We start from the raw sequence: 25,239 nt of genomic DNA, 5'->3' as shown, positions 1-25,239 counted from the left end.
AGGAAGTGGAATTTGACAAAATATCAGTTGAAGTGAAGAAAGTAGTGGCAATGGAGAGAGTACAAATTAGGAGAGGGAGATACTAAAAAGGCTGGCCGTGCTTAGGGAAGATAAATCACCTGGTCCGGATGGCTCACATCCCAGGTTGCGAGAGGAAATGCGGATGCAGATAATGGAAGGGCTTGCTATAATATTCCAATCTTCCCTCGATACGGGGGAGGTGCCAGAGGATTAAACAGTGGCAAATGCGACACCCTTATTCAAGAAAGGGTGTGAGGACAGTCCGGGTAACTACAGGCTAGTTAGATTAACAGCAGCGGTGGGTAAGGTTTTAGAAAGAATAATCAGGGTAAAAAATCAACAGTCACTTGGAGAGGTTCGAGTTAATTAAGGAGAGTGAGCATGCATTTATAAATGGGAGTTCATGCTTGACTAATCTAACTGCATTTTTTGATGAACTAACAGAGCAGGTTGATGAAGGGAATGCAGTGGATGTTGTTTATATGGATTTTAAGGAAGCGTTTGACAAGGTACCACATAAAAGGGCGGTTAACAAAATTGAGGTTCGTGGTATAGGAGGGTCAGTGTCCAATTGGATAGAAAATTGGTTTAAGGACAGAAAACAGCGAGTCTTATTAAATGGTTCTTTGTCAGACTGGAGGATAGACGACAGAGGTGTTCCCCAAGGGTCAGTGCTAGAACCACTGCTTTTTTGCTAAAGGTAAGTGACTTGGATCTTGGAATACAGAGTAGAATCTCAAAATATGCCGATGACACCAAACTTGGAGGAGCGGCAAACAGTGAGGATGATATGAACTGCCTGCAACAGGACAGTGATAGGCCAGCAGAATGGGCAGACAGGTGGCAGATGGAATTTAATAGTGACAAGTGTGAGGTGATGTATTTTGGCATAAGGAATAGGGAGAGGCAATATATACTTAATGGCACAGTTCTAAAGAGTGTTCTGGAATAGAGGGACTTGGGGTTCATGTGCATCAATCTTTGAAGGAGGCAAGTCATATTGCGAGAGTGGTTCGCAAAGCATATGGGATCTTCGGCTTTATAAATAGAGGCATTGAGTACAAAAGCAGGGAAGTTATGCTGAACCATTATAAAACTCTGGTTAGGCCCCAATTGGAGTGTTGCTTCCAGTTCTGCTCAGCAGACTTTCGTAAGAATGTGAGGGTCCTTGAGAGGATGCAGAGGCGATTTACCAGAATGGATCCAGGGATGGGAGATTTTAGTTACAAGGTTAGGTTGGAAAAGCTAGGATTATTCTGCCTATATCAAAGGAGATTGAGTGGAGAATTGATAGAGGTGTATAACCCCTCAAGAGAACAGGCCATCCTAGACTGGGTATTGTGCAATGAGAAAGGATTAGTTAACAATCTTGTTGTGTGGGGTCCCTTGGGGAAGTGCGCCCATAATATGATAAAATTCTTCATTAAGATGGAGAGTGAGAGAGTTGATTCCGAGACTAGGGTCCTGAATCTAAACAAAGGAAACTATGAAGGTATGAGGCGGGAGTTGGCGATGATAGATTGGGGAACGTTACTTAAAGGGTTGACAGTGGATAGGCAATGGCTACCATTTGAAGAGCGCATGGATGAATTACAACAATTGTTCATTCCTGTCTGTGCAAAAGTAAAACAGGAAGGGTGGCTCAACTGTGGCTTACAAAAGAAATTAAGGAAAGTATTAGATCCAAGGAGGAGAAATATAAAATGGTCAGAACAAGCAGCAAACCTGAAGATTGTGAGCAGTTTGGAATTTAGCAGAGGAGGACAAAAGGATTGATTAAGAAGGGGGAAATAGAGTATCAGAGTAAGCTAGCAGAGAACATAAAAACTGACTGTAAAAGCTTCTATAGATATGTGTAGAGAAAAAGATTAGTGAAGACAAATGTGGGCCCCTTGCAGTCAGAAACGGGGAATTTATAATGGGGAACAAAGAAATGGCAGACCAATTAAATACATACTTTGGTTCTGTCTTCACAAAGGAGGATACAAATTACCTCCCAGAAATGTTGGGGAACATAGGGTCTAATGAGAAGGAGGAACTGTATGAAATCTGTATTTGTTGGGAATGTTTGGGAAATTGATGGGATTGAAGGCCGATAAATCCCCAAGGCCTGATAATCTACATCCAAGAGTACTTAAGGAGGTGGCCCTTGAAATAGCAGATGCATTTCTGGTCTTTTTTCAAAATTCTGTAGACTCTGGAACAGTTCAAATGGATTGGACGGCAGCTAATGTAACTCCACTATTTAAAAAAAGAGGCAGAAAGAAAACAGCGAATTATATACCGGTTAGCCTGACATCAGTCGTGGGGAAAATGCTGGAGTCCATTATAAAAGATGTAATAGCAGAGTGCAATAATAACTCGTCTCCACTCCTAGTATTTCTAAATCCCACACATTCACTATAATGTGAACAATTATTTCCTGTTGTGTCTCTCTCAGATTTGTAAACTTCACTGTATTGGAGTGAGGTGACATCTACTGGCGGGAAGCAAGAACTGCAATCAAGCAGCAGAAACTCCACAGTCTGTCAGGGTTAAAGAAACATTGCAATGTGAGGAAACAGCGAAGTGGTTTGATTGGGTAGATGGAGACATGATTCCACTTGTGGTGGTGTCTGAAGCAAAGGCCAGAAATACAAAATTGTCATTAATAAAAGAAATGAGGAATTCATGAAAAATGTAGTAACGTAGTGAATGGTTAGAATGTGAATAGAATAGAAAGTGAGATTGGATGGACAGAAGCAGTCTGAAAGGATGGCTGAAACAAAAGGTGAGTGCCCTGAAACGTTAACTGTGTTTCTCTCAGCACAGATGCTGCTAGAGCTGCTGAACATTTCCAGCACTTTCTGTTTTTATTTCAGCATTTGCAGGATGTTGCTTTGATCTGAAAAAAATGGATGATTGGCTGGGGGGTTCCAGTGAAATTCCATAGCAGCTAAAGAAACCTAACTAATCAGTGGCTCGTTGGTCTAGGGGTATGATTCTCGCTTAGGGAATGTGGTTGATTAACTAGTAAGAAATTCAGGGTTCTAATCCCAGATGAGCCCTGACCTGCTGGCATTTTTAGATTAAGGTTATCTATTGGTTTCAGCCTTGCAGAAGGTGGAATTGGCTTCCATGCGGAGCTGGCTTGAGGACCAGACAATTGGATTCAAAGAGCTTGTCGACAAAATTGTAATTAACTAAATGTACAGATAGCCAAGTGGGAATATAAAGTTGTTTCAGTAATTGAGACCTGACTCCAAAAACAACAGGACTGGGTTCTGGAATGGAATGGGATTCTTCAGTGTTTCTGTTGTTTGGCTTGCATTGACTCATCGATTTTCTTGTTTTTCACTTTGTCGATGCCTTTGAATAATTGTGGATCCTTCTTCAGGGTGTCTTCTTTCACCAGGTAGTTCTGACCTCTGATGATGTTGATCGTAATCAGCTTCAATTCGCTGATAGTTCTGGAACTGAGCAGATTTGCTTTGCTTGAGTCTACAACATGGAACTCAGTCTGACATGTGGACCCATGGGAGGATTTGAATGCCATCCCTGCGTTGGAGTTGCATCCATCCAATAAGAGACCGAGTAGAAGTGACAGTTCTGTCAGTCGAATATGAGACTTTTAATGGCAGGGTTGTGAGTTTGAGTGCCATTCTGTTTTTCCCTTTTTTAAGGCTTCATGAGCAGAGAGTACAGGGAGTGTTTGAAATGAGCAAGTCTCGCTTTGATTCAGGACTCTTACCTCTCAGCAGCATCTCACTATGAAAGATTGAATTTGATCTCATTTCATTCTCAGCTCGGGGTCTGTGCGGCTCAGTGGCACTTCTGGCTGTCTCCCGCTTCACAATCCATCAGCACTGAGAAAGCAATGGGGAATATTACTCACATGTTGTGTTCTTTAATTTTTTGGAAAACTTGAATGTATGTATTTTCTTCCAAAACAAGGACACCAAGCCGCTGTTAATGTAGGGCTGTAATAGCTCAGTTGGGAGAGTGTGAGACTGAAAATCTAAAGGTCCCTGATTCAATCCCGGGTTTCAGCAATTTCGCTTCCTTACGTGTCCCTTGCCTTGGTTCTGATTTTCCAGTTGCACAATTTACTTTGAGATTATTTCCCAAGCACCAGTGGATTGAATTTGAGAAACAACACAGAGTCATTTACAACAGAGAAGGAGGTCATTTGGCCGATCACGTCCATGCTGGCTCTCCCCGGAGCAATCTAATCAGTTCCACTCACCAGCTCGATCCCTTTCCTCCTGCAAGTTTCTTTCCTTCAAGTATCCATCCAATTGCCTTTTCAAAGAAAGTAGAGGCAATGGACAGAATACAAATTAGGAGAGGGAGGTACTAAAAAGGCTGGCTGTGCTTAGGGAAGATAAATCACCTGGTCCGGATGGCTCACATCCCAGGTTGCGAAAGGAAATGCGGATGCAGATAATGGAAGGGCTTGCTATAATATTCCAATCTTCCCTCGATACGGGGGAGGTGCCAGAGGATTAAACAGTGGCAAATGCGACACCCTTATTCAAGAAAGGGTGTGAGGACAGTCCGGGTAACTACAGGCTAGTTAGATTAACAGCAGCGGTGGGTAAGGTTTTAGAAAGAATAATCAGGGTAAAAAATCAACAGTCACTTGGAGAGGTTCGAGTTAAGTAAGGAGAGTGAGCATGCATTTATAAATGGGAGTTCATGCTTGACTAATCTAACTGCATTTTTTGATGGACTAACAGAGCAGGTTGATGAAGGGAATGCAGTGGATGTTGTTTATATGGATTTTAAGGAAGCGTTTGACAAGGTACCACATAAAAGGGCGGTTAACAAAATTGAGGTTCGTGGTACAGGAGGGTCAGTGTCCAATTGGATAGAAAATTGGTTTAAGGACAGAAAACAGCGAGTCTTATTAAATGGTTCTTTGTCAGACTGGAGGATAGACGACAGAGGTGTTCCCCAAGGGTCAGTGCTAGAACCACTGCTTTTTTTGCTAAAGGTAAGTGACTTGGATCTTGGAATACAGAGTAGAATCTCAAAATATGCCGATGACACCAAACTTGGAGGAGCGGCAAACAGTGAGGATGATATGAACTGCCTGCAACAGGACAGTGATAGGCTAGCAGAATGGGCAGACAGGTGGCAGATGGAATTTAATAGTGACAAGTGTGAGGTGATGTGTTTTGGCATAAGGAATAGGGAGAGGCAATATATACTTAATGGCACAGTTCTAAAGAGTGTTCTGGAATAGAGGGACTTGGGGTTCATGTGCATCAATCTTTGAAGGAGGCAAGTCATATTGCGAGAGTGGTTCGCAAAGCATATGGGATCTTCGGCTTTATAAATGGAGGCATTGAGTACAAAAGCAGGGAAGTTATGCTGAACTATTATAATACTCTGGTTAGGCCCAAATTGGAGTGTTGCTTCCAGTTCTGCTCAGCAGACTTTAGAAGGAATGTGAGGGTCCTTGAGAGGACGCAGAGGCGATTTACCAGAATGGATCCAGGGATGGGGGATTTTAGTTCCAAGGTTAGGTTGTAAAAGCTAGGATTATTCTGCCTTTCTCAAAGGAGATTGAGTGTTGAATTGATAGAGGTGTATAACACCTCTAGAGAACAGGCCATCCTGGACTGGGTATTGTGTAATGAGAAAGGATTAGTTAACAATCTTGTTGTGTGGGTTCCCTTGGGGAAGTGCGCCCATAATATGATAAAATTCTTCATTAAGATGGAGAGTGAGAGAGTTGATCCCGAGACTCGTGTCCTGAATCTAAACAAAGAAAACTATGAAGGTATGAGGCGGGAGTTGGCTATGATAGATTGGGGAACGTTACTTAAAGGGTTGACAGTGGATAGGCAATGGCTAGCATTTAAAGAGCGCATGGATGAATTACAACAATTGTTCATTCCTGTCTGTGCAAAAGTAAAACAGGAAGGGTGGCTCAACTGTGGCTTACAAAAGAAATTAAGGAAAGTATTAGATCCAAGGAGGAGAAATATAAAATGGCCAGAACAAGCAGCAAACCTGAAGATTGTGAGCAGTTTGGAATTTAGCAGAGGAGGACAAAAGGATTGATTAAGAAGGGGGAAATAGAGTATGAGCGTAAGCCAGCAGAGAACATTAAAACTAACTGTAAAAGCTTCTATAGATATGTGTAGAGAAAAAGATTAGTGAAGACAAATGTGGGCCCCTTACAGTCAGAAACGGGGGAATTTATAATGGGGAACAAAGAAATGGCAGACCAATTAAATACATACTTTGGATCTGTCTTCACAAAGGAGGATACAAATTATCTCCCAGAAATGTTGGGGAACATAGGGTCTAGTGAGAAGGAGGAACTGTATGAAATCTGTATCAGAAGGGAATGTTTGGGAAATTGATGGGATTGAAGGCCGATAAATCCCCAGGGCCTGATAATCTACATCCCAGAGTACTTAAGGAAGTGGCCCTTGAAATAGCAGATGCATTTCTGGTCTTTTTTCAAAATTCTATCGACTCTGGAACAGTTCCAATGGATTGGACGGTAGTTAATGTAACTCCACTATTTAAAAAAAGAGGCAGAAAGAAAACAGCGAATTATATACCGGTTAGCCTGACATCAGTCGTGGGGAAAATGCTGGAGTCCATTATAAAAGATGTAATAGCAGAGTGCAACAATAACCCGTCTCCACTCCTAGTATTTCTAAATCCCACACATTCACTAGAATGTGAACAATTATTTCCTGTTGTGTCTCTCTCAGATTTGTAAACTTCACTGTATTGGAGTGAGGTGACATCTACTGGCGGGAAGCAAGAACTGCAATTAAGCAGCAGAAACACCACAGTCTGTCAGGGTTAAAGAAACATTGCAATGTGAGGATACAGCGAAGTGGTTTGATTGGGTAGATGGAGACATGATTCCACTTGTGGTGGTGTCTGAAGCAAAGGCCAGAAATACAAAATTGTCATTAATAAAAGAAATGAGGAATTCATGAAAAATGTAGTAACGTCGTGAAGGGTTAGAATGTGGATAGAATGGAAAGTGAGATTGGATGGACAGAAGTAGTCTGAAAGGATGGCTGAAACAAAAGGTGAATGCCCTGAAACGTTAACTGTGTTTCTCACAGCACAGATGCTGCCAGAGCTGCTGAACATTTCCAGCACTTTCTGTTTTTTTTTCAGCATTTGCAGGATGTTGCTTTGATCTGAAAAAAAAATGGATGATTGGCTGGGGGATTCCAGTGAAATTCCACAGCAGCTAATAAAGCCTAACCTGCCAGTGGCTCGTTGGTCTAGGGGTATGATTCTCGCTTTGGGAGTATGGTTAATCAACATGCGAGAAATCCCGGGTTTAAGTCCCGGACGAGCCATGGTCTGCTGGCATTTTTAGATTAAGGTTATCTATTGGTTTCAGCCTTGCAGAAGGTGGAATTGACTTCCATGCGGAGCTGGCTTGAGGATCAGACAACTGGATTCAAAGAGCTTGTCGACAAAATTGTAATTAACTAAATGTACAGATAGCCAAGTGGGAATATAAAGTTGTTGCTGCAATTGTGACCTGACTCCAAAAACAACAGGACTGGGTTCTGGACTGGAATGGAATGGAATTCTTCAGTGTTTCTGTTGTTTGGCTTGCATTGACTCATCGATTTTCTTGTTTTTCACTTTGTCGATGCCTTTGAATAATTGTGGATCCTTCTTCAGGGTGTCTTCTTTCACCAGGTCGTTCTGACCTCTGATGATGTTGATTGTAATCAGCTTCAATTCGCTGATAGTTTTGGAAGTGAGCAGATTTCCTTTGCTTGAGTCTACAACATGGAACTCAGTCTGACATGTGGACCCATGGGAGGATTTGAATGTCACCCCTGCGTTGGAGTTGCATCCATCCAATAAGAGACCGAGTAGAAGTGACAGTTCTGTCAGTCGAATATTAGACTCTTAATGGCAGGGTTGTGAGTTTGAGTGTCATTCTGTTTTTCCCTTTTGTAAGGCTTCATGAGCAGAGAGTACAGGGAGTGTTTGAAATGAGCAAGTCTCGCTTTGATTCAGGACTCTTACCTCTCAGCAGCATCTCACTATGAAAGATTGAATTTGATCTCATTTCATTCTCAGCTCGGGGTCTGTGCGGCTCAGTGGCACTTCTGGCTGTCTCCCGCTTCACAATCCATCAGTACTGAGAAAGCAATGGGGAATATTACTCACATGTTGTGTTCTTTAATTTTTTGGAAAACTTGAATGTATGTATTTTCTTCCAAAACAAGGACACCAAGCCACTGTTAATGTAGAGCTGAAATAGCTCAATTGGGAGAGCGTTGGATTGTTGATGTAAAGGTCCCTGGTTCAATCCCGGGTTTCAGCAATTTTGCTTCCTTATGCGTCCCTTGCCTTGGTTCTGATTTTCCGGTTGCACAATTTACTGTGAAAATATTTACCAAGCACCAGTGAATTGAATTTGAGAAACAACACAGAGTCATTTATAGCACAGAAGGTGGTCGTTTGGCCTATCACGTCCATGCTGGCTCTCCCCGGAGCAATCTAGTCAGTTCCACTCACCAGCTCGATCCCTTTCCTCCTGCAAGTTTCTTTCCTTCAAGTATCCATCCAATTTCCTTTTCAAATCATTGATTGTCTCTGCTTCCACCACACTCGTGGGCCAAGACATTACCACCCACAACATAAAAAATTCCACCTCATCAAGGATGGGAAATACTTACATCTTCTATATTTGCTTATTCTCTATTTCTATGAGAATAGACTGGCAGTCAACATGAAAAGAAACCCAAAAATCTTCGAGCAGCATGTAAATGATAAGTGGGTAGTAAGAGGTTGAGTCGGGCCTATTAGGGACAAAAAGGATAATATAAGCTTAGAGGTGCAGGGCAATGTTTATCTACTTAATGAGTACTTTGTAGCAGTGATCACTAAGGAAGTGGAATTTGACAAAATATCAGTTGAAGTGAAGAAAGTAGAGGCAATGGAGAGAGTACAAATTAGGAGAGGGAGAAAAAGGCTGGCTGTGCTTAGGGAAGATAAATCACCTGGTCCGGATGGCTCACATCCCAGGTTGCGAAAGGAAATGCGGATGCAGATAACGGAAGGGCTTGCTATAATCTTCCAATCTTCCCTGGATACGGGGTAGGTGCCAGAGGATTAAACAGTGGCAAATGCGACACCCTTATTCAAGAAAGGGTGTAAGGACAGTCCAGCTAACTACAGGCTAGTTAGATTAACAGCAGCGGTGGGTAAGGTTTTAGAAAGAATAATCAGGGTAAAAAATCAACAGTCACTTGGAGAGGTCCGAGTTAATTAAGGAGAGCGAGCATGGATTTATAAATGGGAGTTCATGCTTGACTAATCTAACTGCATTTTTTGATGAACTAACAGAGCAGCTTGATGAAGGGAATGCAGTGGATGTTGTTTATATGGATTTTAAGGAAGCGTTTGACAAGGTACCACATAAAAGGGCGGTTAACAAAATTGAGGTTCGTGGTATAGGAGGGTCAGTGTCCAATTGGATAGAAAATTGGTTTAAGGACAGAAAACAGCGAGTCTTATTAAATGGTTCTTTGTCAGACTGGAGGATAGTCGACAGTGGTGTTCCCCAAGGGTCAGTGCTAGAACCACTGCTTTTTTTGCTCAAGGCAAGTGACTTGGATCTTGGAATACAGAGTAGAATCTCAAAATATGCCGATGACACCAAACCTGGAGGAGCGGCAAACAGTGAAGATGATATGAACTGCCTGCAACAGGACAGTGATAGGCTAGCAGAATGGGCAGACAGGTGGCAGATGGAATTTAATAGTGACAAGTGTGAGGTGATGTATTTTGGCATAAGGAATAGGGAGAGGCAATATATACTTAATGGCACAGTTCTAAAGAGTGTTCTGGAATAGAGGGACTTGGGGTTCATGTGCATCAATCGTTGAAGGAGGCAAGTCATATTGCGAGAGTGGTTCGCAAAGCATATGGGATCTTGGGCTTTATAAATAGAGGCATTGAGTACAGAAGCAGGGAAGTTATGCTGAACCATTATAAAACTCTGGTTGGGCCCCAATTGGAGTGTTGCTTCCAGTTCTGCTCAGCAGATTTAGAAAGAATGTGAGGGTCCTTGACAGGACGCAGAGGCGATTTACCAGAATGGATCCAGGGATGGGGGATTTTAGTTCCAAGGTTAGGTTGGAAAAGCTAGGATTATTCTGCCTTTCTCAAAGGAGATTGAGTGTTGAATTGATAGAGGTGCATAACACCTCTAGAGAACAGGCCATCCTGGACTGGGTATTGTGTAATGAGAAAGGATTAGTTAACAATCTTGTTGTGTGGGGTCCCTTGGGGAAGTGCGCCCATAATATGATAAAATTCTTCATTAAGATGGAGAGTGAGAGAGTTGATTCCGAGACTCGGGTCCTGAATCTAAACAAAGAAAACTATGAAGGTATGAGGCGGGAGTTGGCGATGATAGATTGGGGAACGTTACTGAAAGGGTTGACAGTGGATCGGCAATGGCTAGCATTTAAAGAGCGCATGGATGAATTACAACAATTGTTCATTCCTGTCTGTGCAAAAGTAAAACAGGAAGGGTGGCTCAACTGTGGCTTACAAAAAGAAATTAAGGAAAGTATTAGATCCAAGGAGGAGAAATATAAAATGGTCAGAACAAGCAGCAAACCTGAAGATTGTGAGCAGTTTGGAATTTAGCAGAGGAGGACAAAAGGATTGATTAAGAAGGGGGAAATAGAGTATGAGAGTAAGCTAGCAGAGAACATAAAAACTGACTGTAAAAGCTTCCATAGATATGTGTAGAGAAAAAGATTAGTGAAGACAAATGTGGGCCCCTTACAGTCAGAAACGGGGGAATTTGTAATGGGGAACAAAGAAATGGCAGACCAATTAAATACATACTTTGGATCTGTCTTCACAAAGGAGGATACAAATTATCTCCCAGAAATGTTGGGGAACATAGGGTCTAGTGAGAAGGAGGAACTGTATGAAATCGGTATTAGTAGGGAATGTTTGGGAAATTGGTGGGATTGAAGGCCGATAAATCCCCAGGGCCTGATAATCTACATCCCAGAGTACTTAAGGAAGTGGCCCTTGAAATAGCAGATGCATTTCTGGTCTTTTTTCAAAATTCTGTAGACTCTGGAACAGTTCCAATGGATTGGACGGTAGTTAATGTAACTCCACTATTTAAAAAATAGGCAGAAAGAAAACAGCGAATTATATACCGGTTAGCGAGGCCTGGACAAGGTATGCCAGCCAAGAGCGACGTCTCAATTCATTCCATCTTCGCTGCCTTCGGAGAATACTTGGCATCATGTGGCAGGACTATATCTCCAACACAGAAGTCCTTGAAGCGGCCAACACCCCCAGCTTATACACACTACTGAGTCAGCGGCGCTTGAGATGGCTTGGCCATGTGAGCCGCATGGAAGATGGCAGGATCCCCAAAGACACATTGTACAGCGAGCTCGCCACTGGTATCAGACCCACCGGCCGTCCATGTCTCCGCTATAAAGACGTCTGCAAACGTGACATGAAATCGTGTGACATTGATCACAAGTCGTGGGAGTCAGTTGCCAGCATTCGCCAGAGCTGGCGGGCAGCCATAAAGACAGGGCTAAATTGTGGCGAGTCGAAGAGACTTAGTAGTTGGCAGGAAAAAAGACAGAGGCGCAAGGGGAGAGCCAACTGTGCAACAGCCCCGACAAACAAATTTCTCTGCAGCACCTGTGGAAGAGCCTGTCACTCCAGAATTGGCCTTTATAGCCACTCGAGGCGCTGCTTCACAAACCACTGACCACCTCCAGGCGCGTATCCATTGTCTCTCGAGATCAGGGGGCCCAAAAGAAGCCTGACATCAGTCGAGGGGAAAATGCTGGAGTCCATTATAAAAGATGTTATAGCAGAGTGCAATAATAACTCGTCTCCACTCCTAGTATTTCTAAATACCACACATTCACTAGAATGTGAACAATTATTTCCTGTTGTGTCTCTCTCAGATTTGTCAACTTCACTGTATTGGAGTGAGGTGACATCTACTGGCGGGAAGCAAGAACTGCAATCAAGCAGCAGAAACTCCACAGTCTGTCAGGGTTAAAGAAACATTGCAATGTGAGGACACAGCGAAGTGGTTTGATTGGGTAGATGGAGACATGATTCCACTTGTAGTGGTGTCTGAAGCAAAGGCCAGAAATACAAAATTGTCATTAATAAAAGAAATGAGGAATTCATGAAAAATGTAGTAACGTAGTGAATGGTTAGAATGTGGATAGAATAGAAAGTGAGATTGGATGGACAGAAGCAGTCTGAAAGGATGGCTGAAACAAAAGGTGAGTGCCCTGAAACATTAACTGTGTTTCTCACAGCACAGATGCTGCCAGAGCTGCTGAACATTTCCAGCACTTTCTGTTTTTATTTCAGCATTTGCAGGATGTTGCTTTGATCTGAAAAAAAAATGGATGATTGGCTGGGGGGTTCCAGTGAAATTCCACAGCAGCTAATAAAGCCTCACCTGTCAGTGGCACGTTGGTCCAGGGGCATGATTCTCGCTTAGGGCGTATGGTCAATGAACAAGCGAGAAATCCCGGGTTCAAGTCCCGGACGAGCCCTAGTCTGCTGGCATTTTTAGATTAAGGTTATCTATTGGTTTCAGCCTTGCAGAAGGCGGAATTGACTTCCATGCGGAGCTGGCTTGAGGACAAGACAACTGGATTCAAAGAGCTTGTCGACAAAATTGTAATTAACTAAATGTACAGATAGCCAAGTGGGAATATAAAGTTGTTGCTGCAATTGTGACCTGACTCCAAAAACAACAGGATTGGGTTCTGGACTGGATTGGAATGGAATTCTTCAGTGTTTCTCTTGTTTGGCTTGCATTGACTCATCGATTTTCTTGTTTTTCACTTTGTCGATGCCTTTGAATAATTGTGGATCCTTCTTCAGGGTGTCTTCTTTCACCAGGTCGTTCTGACCTCTGATGATGTTGATTGTAATCAGCTTCAATTCGCTGATAGTTTTGGAAGTGAGCAGATTTCCTTTGCTTGATTCTACAACATGGAACTCAGTCTGACATGTGGACCCATGGGAGGATTTGAATGCCACCCCTGCGTTGGAGTTGCATCCATCCAATAAGAGAGCGAGTAGAAGTGACAGTTCTGTCAGTCGAACATGACACTGTTAATGGCAGGGTTGTGAGTTTGAGTGCCATTCTGTTTTTCCCTTTTTTAAGGCTTCATGAGCAGAGAGTACAGGGAGTGTTTGAAATGAGCAAGTCTCGCTTTGATTCAGGACTCTTACCTCTCAGCAGCATCTCACTATGAAAGATTGAATTTGATCTCATTTCATTCGCAGCTCGGGGTCTGTGCGGCTCAGTGGCACTTCTGGCTGTCTCCCGCTTCACAATCCATCAGTACTGAGAAAGCAATGGGGAATATTACTCACATGTTGTGTTCTTTAATTTTTTGGAAAACTTGAATGTATGTATTTTCTTCCAAAACAAGGACACCAAGCCACCGTTAATGTAGGGCTGAAATAGCTCAGTTGGGAGAGCGTTAGAGTGAAGATCTAAAGGGCCCTGATTCAATCCCAGGTTTCAGCAATTTCGCTTCCTTATGCGTCCCTTGCCTTGGTTCTGATTTTCCGGTTGCACAATTTACTTTGAAATTATTTACCAAGCACCAGTGGATTGAATTTGAGAAACAACACAGAGTCATTTACAGCACAGAAGGTGGTCGTTTGGCCTATCACGTCCATGCTGGCTCTCCCCGGAGCAATCTAGTCAGTTCCACTCACCAGCTCGATCCCTTTCCTCCTGCAAGTTTCTTTCCTTCAAGTATCCATCTAATTTCCTTTTCAAATCATTGATTGTCTCTGCTTCCACCACACTCGTGGGCCAAGTCATTACCACCCACAACATAAGAAAGATCCACCTCATCAAGGATGGGAAATACTTACATCTTCTATATTTGCTTATTCTCTATTTCTATGAGAATAGACTGGCAGTCAACATGAAAGGAAACCCAAAAATCTTCGAGCAGCATGTAAATGATAAGTGGGTAGTAAGAGGTTGAGTCGGGCCTATTAGGGACAAAAAGGATAATATAAGCTTAGAGGTGCAGGGCAATGTTAATCTACTTAATGAGTACTTTGTAGCAGTGATCACAAAGGAAGTGGAATTTGACAAAATATCAGTCGAAGTGAAGAGAGTGGAGTCAATGGAGAGGGTACAAATTGAGAGAGGGAGGTACAAAAAAGGCTGGCTGTGCTTAGGGAAGATAAATCACCTGGTCTGGATGGCTGGCATCCCAGGTTGCGAAAGGAAATGCGGATGCAGATAACGGAAGGGCTTGCTATAATCTTCCAATCTTCCCTGGATACGGGGGAGGTGCCAGAGGATTAAACAGTGGCAAATGCGACACCCTTATTCAAGAAAGGGTGTAAGGACAGTCCGGCTAACTACAGGCTAGTTAGATTAACAGCAGCGGTGGGTAAGGTTTTAGAAAGAATAATCAGGGTAAAAATTCAACAGTCACTTGGAGAGGTTTGAGTTAATTAAGTAGAGTGAGCATGGATTTATAAATGGGAGTTCATGCTTGACTAATCTAACTGCATTTTTTGATGAACTAACAGAGCAGCTTGATGAAGGGAATGCAGTGGATGTTGTTTATATGGATTTTAAGGAAGCGTTTGACAAGGTACCACATAAAAAGGGGGTTTACATAATTGAGGTTTGTGGTATAGGAGGGTCAGTGTCCAATTGGATAGAAAATTGGTTTCAGGACAGAAATCAGCGAGTCTTATGAAATGATTCTTTGTCAGACTGGAGGATAGTCGACAGTGGTGTTCCCAAGGGTCAGTGCTAGAACCACTGCTTTTTTTGCTAAAGATAAATGACTTGGATCTTGGAATATTGAGTAGAATCTCAAAATATCCCGATGACAACAAACTTGGAGGAGTGGCAAACAGTGAGGATGATATGAACTGCCTGCAACAGGACAATGATATGCCAGCAGAATGGGCAGACAGGTGGCAGATGGAATTTAATAGTGACAAGTGTGAGGTGATGTATTTTGGCATAAGGAATAGGGAGAGGCAATATTTACTTAATGGCACAGTTCTAAAGAGTGTGCTGGAATAGAGGGACTTGGGGTTCATGTGCATCAATCTTTGAAGGTGGCAAGACATATGGCGAGAGTGGTTAGCAAAGCATATGGGATCTTGGGCTTTATAAATAGAGGCATTGAGTACAAAGCAGGGAATTTATGCTGAACCATTATAAAGCTCTGGTTAGGCCCCAGTTGGAGTGTTGCTTCCAGTTTTGCTAACCACACTTAAGAAAGAATGTGACCGTCCTTGAGAGGATGCAGAGGAAATTCACCAGAATGGATCCAGGGATGGAGGATTTTAGTTGCAAGGTTAGGTTGGAAAATCTAGGGCTGTTCTGCCTGTGTCAATGGAGAGTGAGGGGAGAATTGATGGAAGTGTTTTCGGCTGTGACAGTTTTATATAAGTTGGCAAGGAAACATTGTTCCCGTTAACTATTGGTACAAGGACTAGGGGACACAGATTAAAGGTTTTGGACAGGAGGTACAGGGGGAATGTGCGCAATAACTTTTTTACACTGATTGGTGATGATCTGTAACTCGCTGCCCACGAGGGCGGTGGAAATGGAGACAATCGAGGATTACAAAAGGAATTTGAATGGGCACTTGAAGGAAATAATTTTCCAGGGCTATGGGGATCGAGCAGACAAGTAATAACTCGTCTCCACTCCTAGTATTTCTAAATCCCACACATTCACTATCATGGGAACAATTATTTCCTGTTGTGTCTCTCTCAGATTTGTAAACTTCACTGCATTGGAGTGAAGTGACATCTACTGGCAAGAAACAAGAACTGCCGTGATGAGAGCAGCCATGATTGTATTGAATGGCAGAGCAGGCTCGAGTGGCTGACTTGCCGACTCCAGCTCCTCGTTCTTATGTTCATCGAATCATCCAGCACAGGAGGCCATTCGGCCCCATTGTGCCTCTGCTGACTCTCTAACAAAAAGATGCAATTAGTCCAACCCCCTGCCTATTTCCTCATAATCCTGGAGAATTTCACTTTGAAATATTTGTCCAATTCCTTTATGAAAGTTATAATTGAATCTGTTTCCACCACCCTGTCAGACAATTCATTCCAAATCTGAATCAGTTACTGGGTAAAAAGATCTCTCCTCACCTCCCCTTGACATTTTTGGCCAATTATTTTAAATCTGTGTCCTCTGGTTACTGACCCCCAGGACAGTGGAAACAGTTTCTCCCTCTCGACCCTATGAAAATCCTTCATGATTCTGAACACCTCTATTAAATCTTCCCTGAACCTTCTCTACTCTGAGGAGAACAATCCCAGCTTCACCAGCCTGTCCAGAGAACTGAAACCCCGCATCTCTGGGATCATTCTAGTAAGTCTCCTCTGAACTGTCTCAGAAGCTTTGATGTCCTTTCTAAAGCCTGGTGCCCAGAACTGGACACATTACTCGAGCTGAGATCGAGCCAGCGACGCCCACATCCCACGAACGAATAATAAAACACTCCCGAACCAGTCCCCAATTCTTAAGCATTTATCGACGCTCCCTGCCCAGTCCCCAAATTCTATTCATTTAGAAACGCTCCCTGCCCAGTCTCCAACTCGTATTCAATTAGAGACACTCCCTGCCCAGTCCGCAGTTCTTATCCATTTACAGACGCTTCCTGACCAGTACCCAAATCTTATTCATTTAGAGACGCTCCCTGCCCAGTCCCCAATTCTTAACCATTTACAGACGCTCCCTGACCAGTACCCAAATTTTATTCATTTAGAGACACACCCTGCCCAGTCCCTAATTCTTACCCATCTACAGATGCTCCCTGACCAGTACCCAAATTTTATTCATTTAGAGACGCTCCCTGCCCAGTCCCCAATTCTTATCCATTTACAGACGCTCCCTGACCAGTACCCAAATTTTATTCATTTAGAGACGCTCCCTGCCCAGTCTCCAATTCTTCTCCCTCTCCAGACGCTGTCTGCCCAGTCACCAATTCTTATCCATTTATAGACGCGGTTTCGGGAAGCCTCACCGGGAAAAGCTTCACCACCGCCATCCGCAGGGATACAGATAGGATTGTTCCATGTTATTGTGGCCCTGAGGCCCTGCTCCAGCTGTGTGAGCCAACAAAGTCTTCTCGCACTTTGTGAATATCCCGCTCCAACTCCGAACCCGCAGCTCCAGCTACTGACAGAGCTGTCTCTACTGCGCTTGCGCGCCTCGCTCCTGTCACAGATTGGGCGGATTCTAGGCCGCTGAGCATTCTGGGTACCACACCTGTCATTAATGCTATTCTTTCAGCTGAAAGGTTTTATTACGTACATTTCATGACCTGGAATCGTCGTGAGTGTTTTCTTTTGCACCTGTCAATGCCTGGGAGGATAGAGTCAGCTTCACTTTGTAGCCATGAGTTTCTGGTGTGAGAAAGTGGTGTTTAACTCAGTAAATTTCAGTTTTTGGTCTGTGACTGTGGGTATTATTCAGTACCTGTTTGTTTCTGCTATTGCTCTGTGAGTTTCACCACATATCTTTCAACAACTTGTATGTGAGCATCAGCTTTTGTCGAGATCTATCAGTTTCTGAGAAGTGAGAAAGGGTTTGATTCTATCCCTATCAGTTTCTGTTACATGCATGTGTCTTTAATCTGCACCTCCTCTGAGTGTGTCTTCTTCTCTGTACTTGTAGGTGAGTATGTGTTTTGCTTTGTGTCTCTCAGTCTTTGAAGTGTGAGCCTGGGTTTGTACCTAATTTCCTTTGTACCTTGCAGTTGGGATATGAAAGAAAGATTTTTACACGTTACCTGCCAACTGCTGCGACGTGACTGTGGGTTTCACACTGTATCTGTCAATTTCTTGTCTGGTAATGCGAAGTTTACAGTGTACCTGTCAGTTTCTAGTCCAGGACTGATTGGTTTTACTCTGTCCCTAGCATTCGCTGGTATGTTAGTGTGGGGTTTACATTGTACCTGTCAGTTTCTTGCATGTGATTGTTGATTTCACTCTGAAAAGAATCATAGATCATAGAATAGTTACAGAACAAACGGAAGCCATTCAGCTCATTGTGCTTGTGCTGCTTCTCAGCACGAGCAACTCAGCTCATGCCACAGACTCATGTATTCCATGAAAACATGCAATTTTTTCACTTCAGATAATTATTTTATACCATTTTGAAAACCATGGTTGAATCAGCCTCCATCACACTCTCAAACAGTGCATATCAGATCTTAACCACTCGCTGTGCAAAATAAGTTTTTCCTCATGTTGCCTTTGGTTCTTTTACCATTCACCTTAAATTGGTGTCCTCTGGTTACAGAGCCGTGAATAATATTCCCCATTGCTTTCTCAGCACTGATGGATTGTGAAGCGGGAGACAGCCAGAAGTCCCACTGAGCCGCACTGACCCCGAGCTGGGAATGAAATGAGATGAAGTTCAATCTTTCACAGCGAGATGCTGCAGAGAGATAAGAGTCCCGAATCAAAGTGAGACTTTCTAATCCTTTTGCTGAATTTCATTTCAAACACTCCTTGTAATCTCTGCTAATGAAGCCTTAAAAAAGGGAAAAACAAAATGGCACTCAAACTCACCACCCTGAAATTAAAAGTTTAATGTTTGACTGACTGAACTGTCACTTCTACTCGGTCTCTTATTGGATGGATGCAACTGCATTCTTCAACGCAGGGGTGGCATTCAAATCCTCCCATGGGTCCACATGTCAGACTGAGTTCCATGTTGTAGACTCAAGCAAAGGAAATCTGTTCAGTTCCAAAACTATCAGCGAATTGAAGCTCATTACAATCATCATCATCAGAGGTCAGAACTACCTGGTGAAAGAAGACACTCTGAAGAAGGATCCACAATTATTCAAAGGCATCGACAAAGTGAAAAACAAGAAAATCGATGAGTCAATGCAAGCCAAACAACAGAAACACTGAATAATTCCATTCCATTCCAGTCCAGAACCCAGTCCTGTTGTTTTTGGAGTCAGGTCACAATTACTGCAACAACTTTATATTCCCACTTGGCTATCTGTACATTTAGTTAATCAATCTCTTTGAATCCAGCTCTCTGGTCCTCAAGCAGGCTCCATATGGAAATCAATTCCGCCTTCTGCAAGGCTGAAACCAATCAATGACCTTAAACTAAAAATGCCAAAGAAGAAGGGCTTGTCGAGGATTTGAACCCAGGATCTCTCACACATAAATTAATTACTCACCCAAAGCAAGAATCATACCCCAAGATCAACATGCCACTGATATCAGAACTTCCTTTTAGCTCCTGTGGAATTTCACTGGCGGCCAAAGCCGATCATTCATTTTTTTTTCAGAGCAAAGCAACATCCTGCAAATTCTGAAATAAAAACAGAAAGTGTTGGAAATGTTCAGAAACTCTGGCAGCATCTGTGGAGATCGAAACAGAGTTAACCATTCAGGGCGTTTACCTTTTGTTTGAGCCATCCTTTCACACTGCTTCTGTCCACCCAATCTCACTTTCTATTCTGTCTAGATTCCACCCACTCACTACCTAAATACATTTATCATGAATTCCTCATATCTTTTAATAATGACAATTTTATATTTCTGGCCTTTGCTTTGGACTCCACCACAAGTGGAATCATGTCTCCATCAACCCAATCAAACCCATTCACTATTTCCTCACATTGCAATGTTTCTTTCACCCTGACAGACGATGGAATTTCTGCTGCTTGATTGCAGTTCTTGCTTCCTGCCAGTAGATGTCACCTCACTCCAGTACAGTGAAGGTGACAAATCTGAGAGCACACAAGAAGTAATTGTTCACGTGACAGTGAACAGGTCCCTCTATTCCTGCACACTCTTTCGAACTGTGCCATTAAGTATATATTGCCTCTCCCTATTCCTTCTGCTAAAATGCATCACCTCACACTAGGCACTATTAAAATCCATCTGCACCTGTCTGCCCATTCTGCTCGCCTATCACTGTCTTGTTGCAGGTGGTTCATTTCATCCTCACTGTTTGCCACTTCTCCAAGTTTGGTGTTATCGGCATATTTTGAGATTCTACTCTATATTCCAAGATCCAAGTCATTTATCTGTAGCAAATAAAACGCAGTGGTTCCAGCAGTGACCCTTGGGGAACAGCACTGTCGACAACCTTCCAGTCTGAGAATGAACCATTTATTACGACTTGCTGTTTTCTGTCCTGAAGCCAATTTTCTATCCAATTGGACACTGACCCTCCTATTCCATGAACCTCAATGTTGTTAATCACCCTTTTATGTGTCGCTTCTTAAAATCCACATAAACAACATCCAATGCATGCCCTTCATAAACCTTCTCTGTTAGTTCTTCAAAACATGCAGTTAGATTAGTCAAGCATGAACTCCCATGTATATATCCATGCTCACTCTCCTTAATTAACTCAAAGCTCTCCAAGTGACTGTTGATTTTTTCCCTGATTGTTCTTTCTAAAACCTTACCCACCACTGCTGTTAATCTAACTGGCCTGTAGTTAGCCGGACTGTCCTTCCACCCTTTCTTGAATAAGGGTGTCACATTTGCCACTGTTTAATCCTCTGACACCACCCCCGTATCCAGGGAAAATTGGAAGATTATAGCAAGCCCTTCTGTTATCTGCATCCAGATTTCCTTTCGCAATCTGGGATGAAAGCCATCCGAACCAGGTAATTTATCTTCCTGAAGCATAACCAGCCTTTTCAGTACCTCCCTCTCTCAATTTGTACCCTCTCCATTGTCTCTACACTCTCCACTTCTACTGATATTTTGTCAAATTCCACTTCCTTAGTGATCATTGATACAAGGTACTCATTAACTAGATTAACATTGCCCTGCAGCTCTAAGTATATATTACCCTCTTGGTCCCTAATGGGGCCCACTCCACCGCTTACTACCTGCTTATTAGTTAAAGACTGCTCAAAGATTTTTGTGTTCCCTTTCATGTTGACTGCCATTCTATTCTCGTAGAGATAGAGAATAAGCTAAATATAGAAGATATAAATATTTCCCATCCTTGGGTGAGGTGGAATTTTTTTATGCTGTGAGTGGTAATGTCCTGACCCACGAGTGTGGTGTAAGTAGAGATAATCAATGATTTGAAAAGGAAATTGGATGGATACTTGAAGCAAAGGAACTTGCAGGAGGAAAGGGATCGAGCAGGTGAGTGGAACTGAGTAGCTGGCTCCGATAATTGCTGCAGTCACTTCGATCCCCCTTAATTTTGTACAAGGTGACAATGTTTGCATCACGCATGTTTTGAGCCCTTGTTGAGCTGGACTATGGTGGGCTCACTGTCCAGTTCCTCCATGACAGGGAAGTCTGGAGTGGCACTGAGAGCTACTTCAATGGCAATGTTCTCCGTTATGTAGAGTTCAAGGTCATGCTCCACTCACCTTTCCATCTGCTTGTTAGGTTCAGTGATGATCACCCCTGTCTTTGTCTTCAAAAGGTGCTGATTTAGTTACTACTGGGCCCATTGCTTTCTTAATTCCTTCATACATCCCTCGAGCATCCCCGGATTCAGCAGCAGAGTTTTAACCAGTATTGATTGGTGCAGTGCTGAGCAGTCTGCAGAGACTTGTTTCTGGCAGCTCTGAGAGCATCTAGATGTTGTTTGCTGGGGACTTGTTTGTAGTTCATGTGGGCTCTCCTCTTAGTTACAGTAACTGACTCCATTTCAGTCCAATAAGCCTCAAACCAGTCAGCATTCCTCCCATCTCTTTTCCCATACACAGTGAGTGCAGAGTTATAGATGGTGGTGTGCAGATGATTCCACTTTGACACTGCACTGAGGCCTTGAGCATTGTTGTCTGAAAGAGCCTGATCGAGGATGTTGAGGAACTCCTGGGTCAGTGGTTCGGCAAGTGTTGATCAGAGGACGACCTTTCTTCATGGATGGATGAAGCTTCCTTGGCTGAAGCCTGACCTTGTTACACACCAGGGAGTGGTCAGTGTCACAGTCAGCGCTGTGATAGCTGTTAGTGATGAGGACACTGCTGAGGGTGGTATGTCTGGTGATGATAAGGTCTAGCTGGTGCCAGTGGCGTGATCTCGGATGTCTCCAGGACACCTTGTGGCACAGCTTGACCTGGAAGTAGCTGTTCATCACACAGAATCCATGGTGACAGCATAGCTCCAGCAACCTCTGTACATTTTCGTTCATCTTGCAAATCCCCTGGTGCTCTATGCACATTGGCAAAGCTGTGTAGTCAGTATCCAAGCTTGTGTTGAAGTCTCCTAGAAGGTACAGTCCCTCAGTGCTGGGAATTATACTGATAGCAGTGTCAAGTGTCACATAGAATTGATCCTTGACATCTGGGGTGGAGGTGAGTGTCGGGACATAGATGCACATGAGATTAACTGGGCCCACGCTTGTTGACAAGTGAAGAGTAAGAAGTCTCTCTGAGCCTACTGTGGGTGGTTCACTCATCTCAAGTAGCGTGTTTTTTACTGTGAAACCCACTCCATGCTGACGACTTGCCTCTTGGGCTTTCCCCTGCCAGAAGAAGGTGTAGTGTTTCTTTTTGAGGGATCCACTTTGAACGAGTCTAGTTTCTTGCAGCTCAGCAATGTCCACATTGAGCCTTGTGAGTTCCTTGTCGATCACAGCTGTCTTGTGTATGTCATCAACCTGCAGAAGGTTGACGGTAAGGCCAGGACACATGGTCCTTACATTCCAGCTTGTGATGCGAAGGACTGGTGTCTTCTTTGTTGAGTTTGTTTTTCTTGGTGCATAGATAATCAATGCGCCTGTTGAGAGATGACTCTCTAAGCTCCAAGCACCCATTGAAGCAAGCAGGTCATGCCTTCACAGCACCTAACTGACTGGGGGCTGCCCAGCTTGGAGTGAATGGTAGCTATCCAATGAGACACTAAGAGCTCTCCTACTGTCCGAAGTAACCCCTGGTGCTCATACTCTCCACCAATTCAATGAGTGCTTATAATCAGTAACTGTTTATTCCCGGGTTGTGCTAATGTTTAACCAAGAAGCTGGAGTGTCCTCTCCAGGGCACAGGCCTGGGCAAATAGCTTGGAGACCCTGAGCATCAGGACCCCTTCTCAGCATTGCTAGTATTGTCCAAAGGAAATGAAAAACCAGTACTGTTTGTTACCAGCTCTGCTGTTGGAGTTGCTGGAAAACTGCCTGATAAGTAACAGGTAACTGCCTCCAGGACTCCACTCCGGATTTACTCTCCAGGTTTACTCCCTCAGCCTTCTTATTCATTTATTTAGAGATACAGTACTGAAACAGGCCCTTCCAGCCCACCGAGTCTGTGCCGACCATCAACCACCCATTTATACTAATCCTACATTAATCCCATATTCCTACCACATCCCCTCAATTCCCCTCCCACCTACCTACACTAGGGGCAATTTACAATGGCCAATTTACCTATCAACCTGCAAGTCTTTGGCTGTGGGAGGAAACCGGAGCACCCAGCAGAAACCCACGTGGTCACAGGGAGAACTTGTAAACTCTGCACAGGCAGTACCCAGAATCGAACGCGGGTCACTGGAGGTGTGAGGCTGCGGTGCTAACCACTGCGCCACTGTGTCTTCTCGAGACACCCATCGAGAAGTGAGACTTTTTGCCCAGAGATGGGGCTCTGTTTCTTGGCATCAGGATGGAACCACACACCAGTGGGCCTGTATGACATGCACAAGGATATCACACACTGCCCCATCCCTGGTACAGATCAGAGTCAGACACTGAACAGATTGCAACCCACAAGGACATCACAACCTTCCCGCTCTCTGGGACAGGTCAGTGTGATACACCAAACAAACAGCACCCCACAGGGACCTCATAAATGCCACGTCCCTGTGACAGACCAAGGTCAGGCACTGCAAATATTGCAACCACAGGAACATCACAAATTGCCCCATCCCTCGGACAGCTCGGGGTCTGACATTGAACATATTGCAACAACAAGGACATTACTGTATTACTCCCTCCATTCTGAAAAACAAGCATTCACCCTACTTTTTATCCTGCAGCCAATTTTGGATCCACACTGCCACTGCCCCTTTAATCCCTTCTGCTTGAATTTTGTTAACAAGTCATAGAGAGATGCAAAACTGAAACAGGCCATCCGGCCCACTGAGTCTGTGCTGACCAACCACCACCCATTTATAGTAATCCTACACCAATCCCATATTCCCTACCACATCCCCACCATTCTCTTACCTACACTAGGAGCAATTTGCAACAGCCAATTTACCTATCAACCTGCAGTCTTTGCTTGTGGGAGGAAACCGGAGCACCCAGCAGAAACACACACAGTCACAGGGAGAACTTGTAAACTCTGTACAGGCAGTACCCAGAACTGAACCTGGGTTGCGAGAGCTGTGAGGTTGCAGTGCCAACCACTGTGCCATTGTGCTGCCCCAAGTCTAGTTTATGGTACCTTTTCAAACACAATTTTGATGTCCAGACACGTACCATTAACCTCACCACCCTCGTCAACTCTCTCTGAAACTTCATCAAAGAAATTAATTCATTAATTATTTCAGACACAATCTTCTGTTAACCAATCTGTACTGGCTGTCATTTATTAGCCCATGTTCTACCAAGTGACAGTTAATTTTCTCCTGGATAATTGTCTCTAAAAGTTTCCTCACCACCGACATTAGACTAATTGGTCTGTAGTTCCTGGGTTTATCTCTCTTTTTAAACAGGGCTGTAATATTCACAACCCTTGCAGACTTATCTTTTAATTCTGGAAAGTCTATTGCAGACAATCACTTTGGGCATGACTTTAACCAATTAAAGCAACAGGATACTTGATTAATAAGTCCAGAACTTTTATTGAGAGTAAAATAATACTTAATAATTGAAAGTAAAATTATACTTAACAAACTTGGGGAATATAACTTTACAGCTCTGGGGACTGGTCGAGCTTGGTCTCAGAGTGTCACGGTCCTCTTTGTCCAGTCTAGACCCCTCATCAGGTGGAGAACTTGGTCAATGATCTGAGCCTTTACCCCTGAGGCCTTCTAGTGTTCCTGCACACAGAAACCTTACAAGCTCCCTACTTTTAACCCCTGGATGGCCATCACACCACCATGTAAAATAATAATTGGTCCTAGCTGTTGCGAGGTACATTAAATTTGTTCTTAATAATGTCTTCCACTAACAGTCACCTGTCCTCAGAATCTCAGACATGAGTACAATGGAGTGGTTTCACACTGTCTCCCAATCTG

At 43.5% G+C, this 25,239-nt stretch overlaps 1 non-coding gene across 1 annotated transcript; it reads left to right on the top strand.

The window, feature by feature from the left end:
- The first annotated feature begins 8,262 nt into the window (after positions 1-8,262).
- trnan-guu (transfer RNA asparagine (anticodon GUU)) lies at positions 8,263-8,335 on the top strand. Its single transcript has one exon. It is a non-coding gene; the product is annotated as a tRNA-Asn (tRNA).
- Positions 8,336-25,239: the final 16,904 nt, after the last annotated feature.

The sequence above is a fragment of the Heterodontus francisci genome, unplaced genomic scaffold (assembly GCF_036365525.1).
Source record: "Heterodontus francisci isolate sHetFra1 unplaced genomic scaffold, sHetFra1.hap1 HAP1_SCAFFOLD_102, whole genome shotgun sequence".
Classification (NCBI taxonomy): Eukaryota; Metazoa; Chordata; class Chondrichthyes; order Heterodontiformes; family Heterodontidae; genus Heterodontus; species Heterodontus francisci.
The sequence above is the reverse complement of the archived record's forward strand: the minus strand, read 5'-3'. Positions and strand labels throughout refer to the sequence as shown.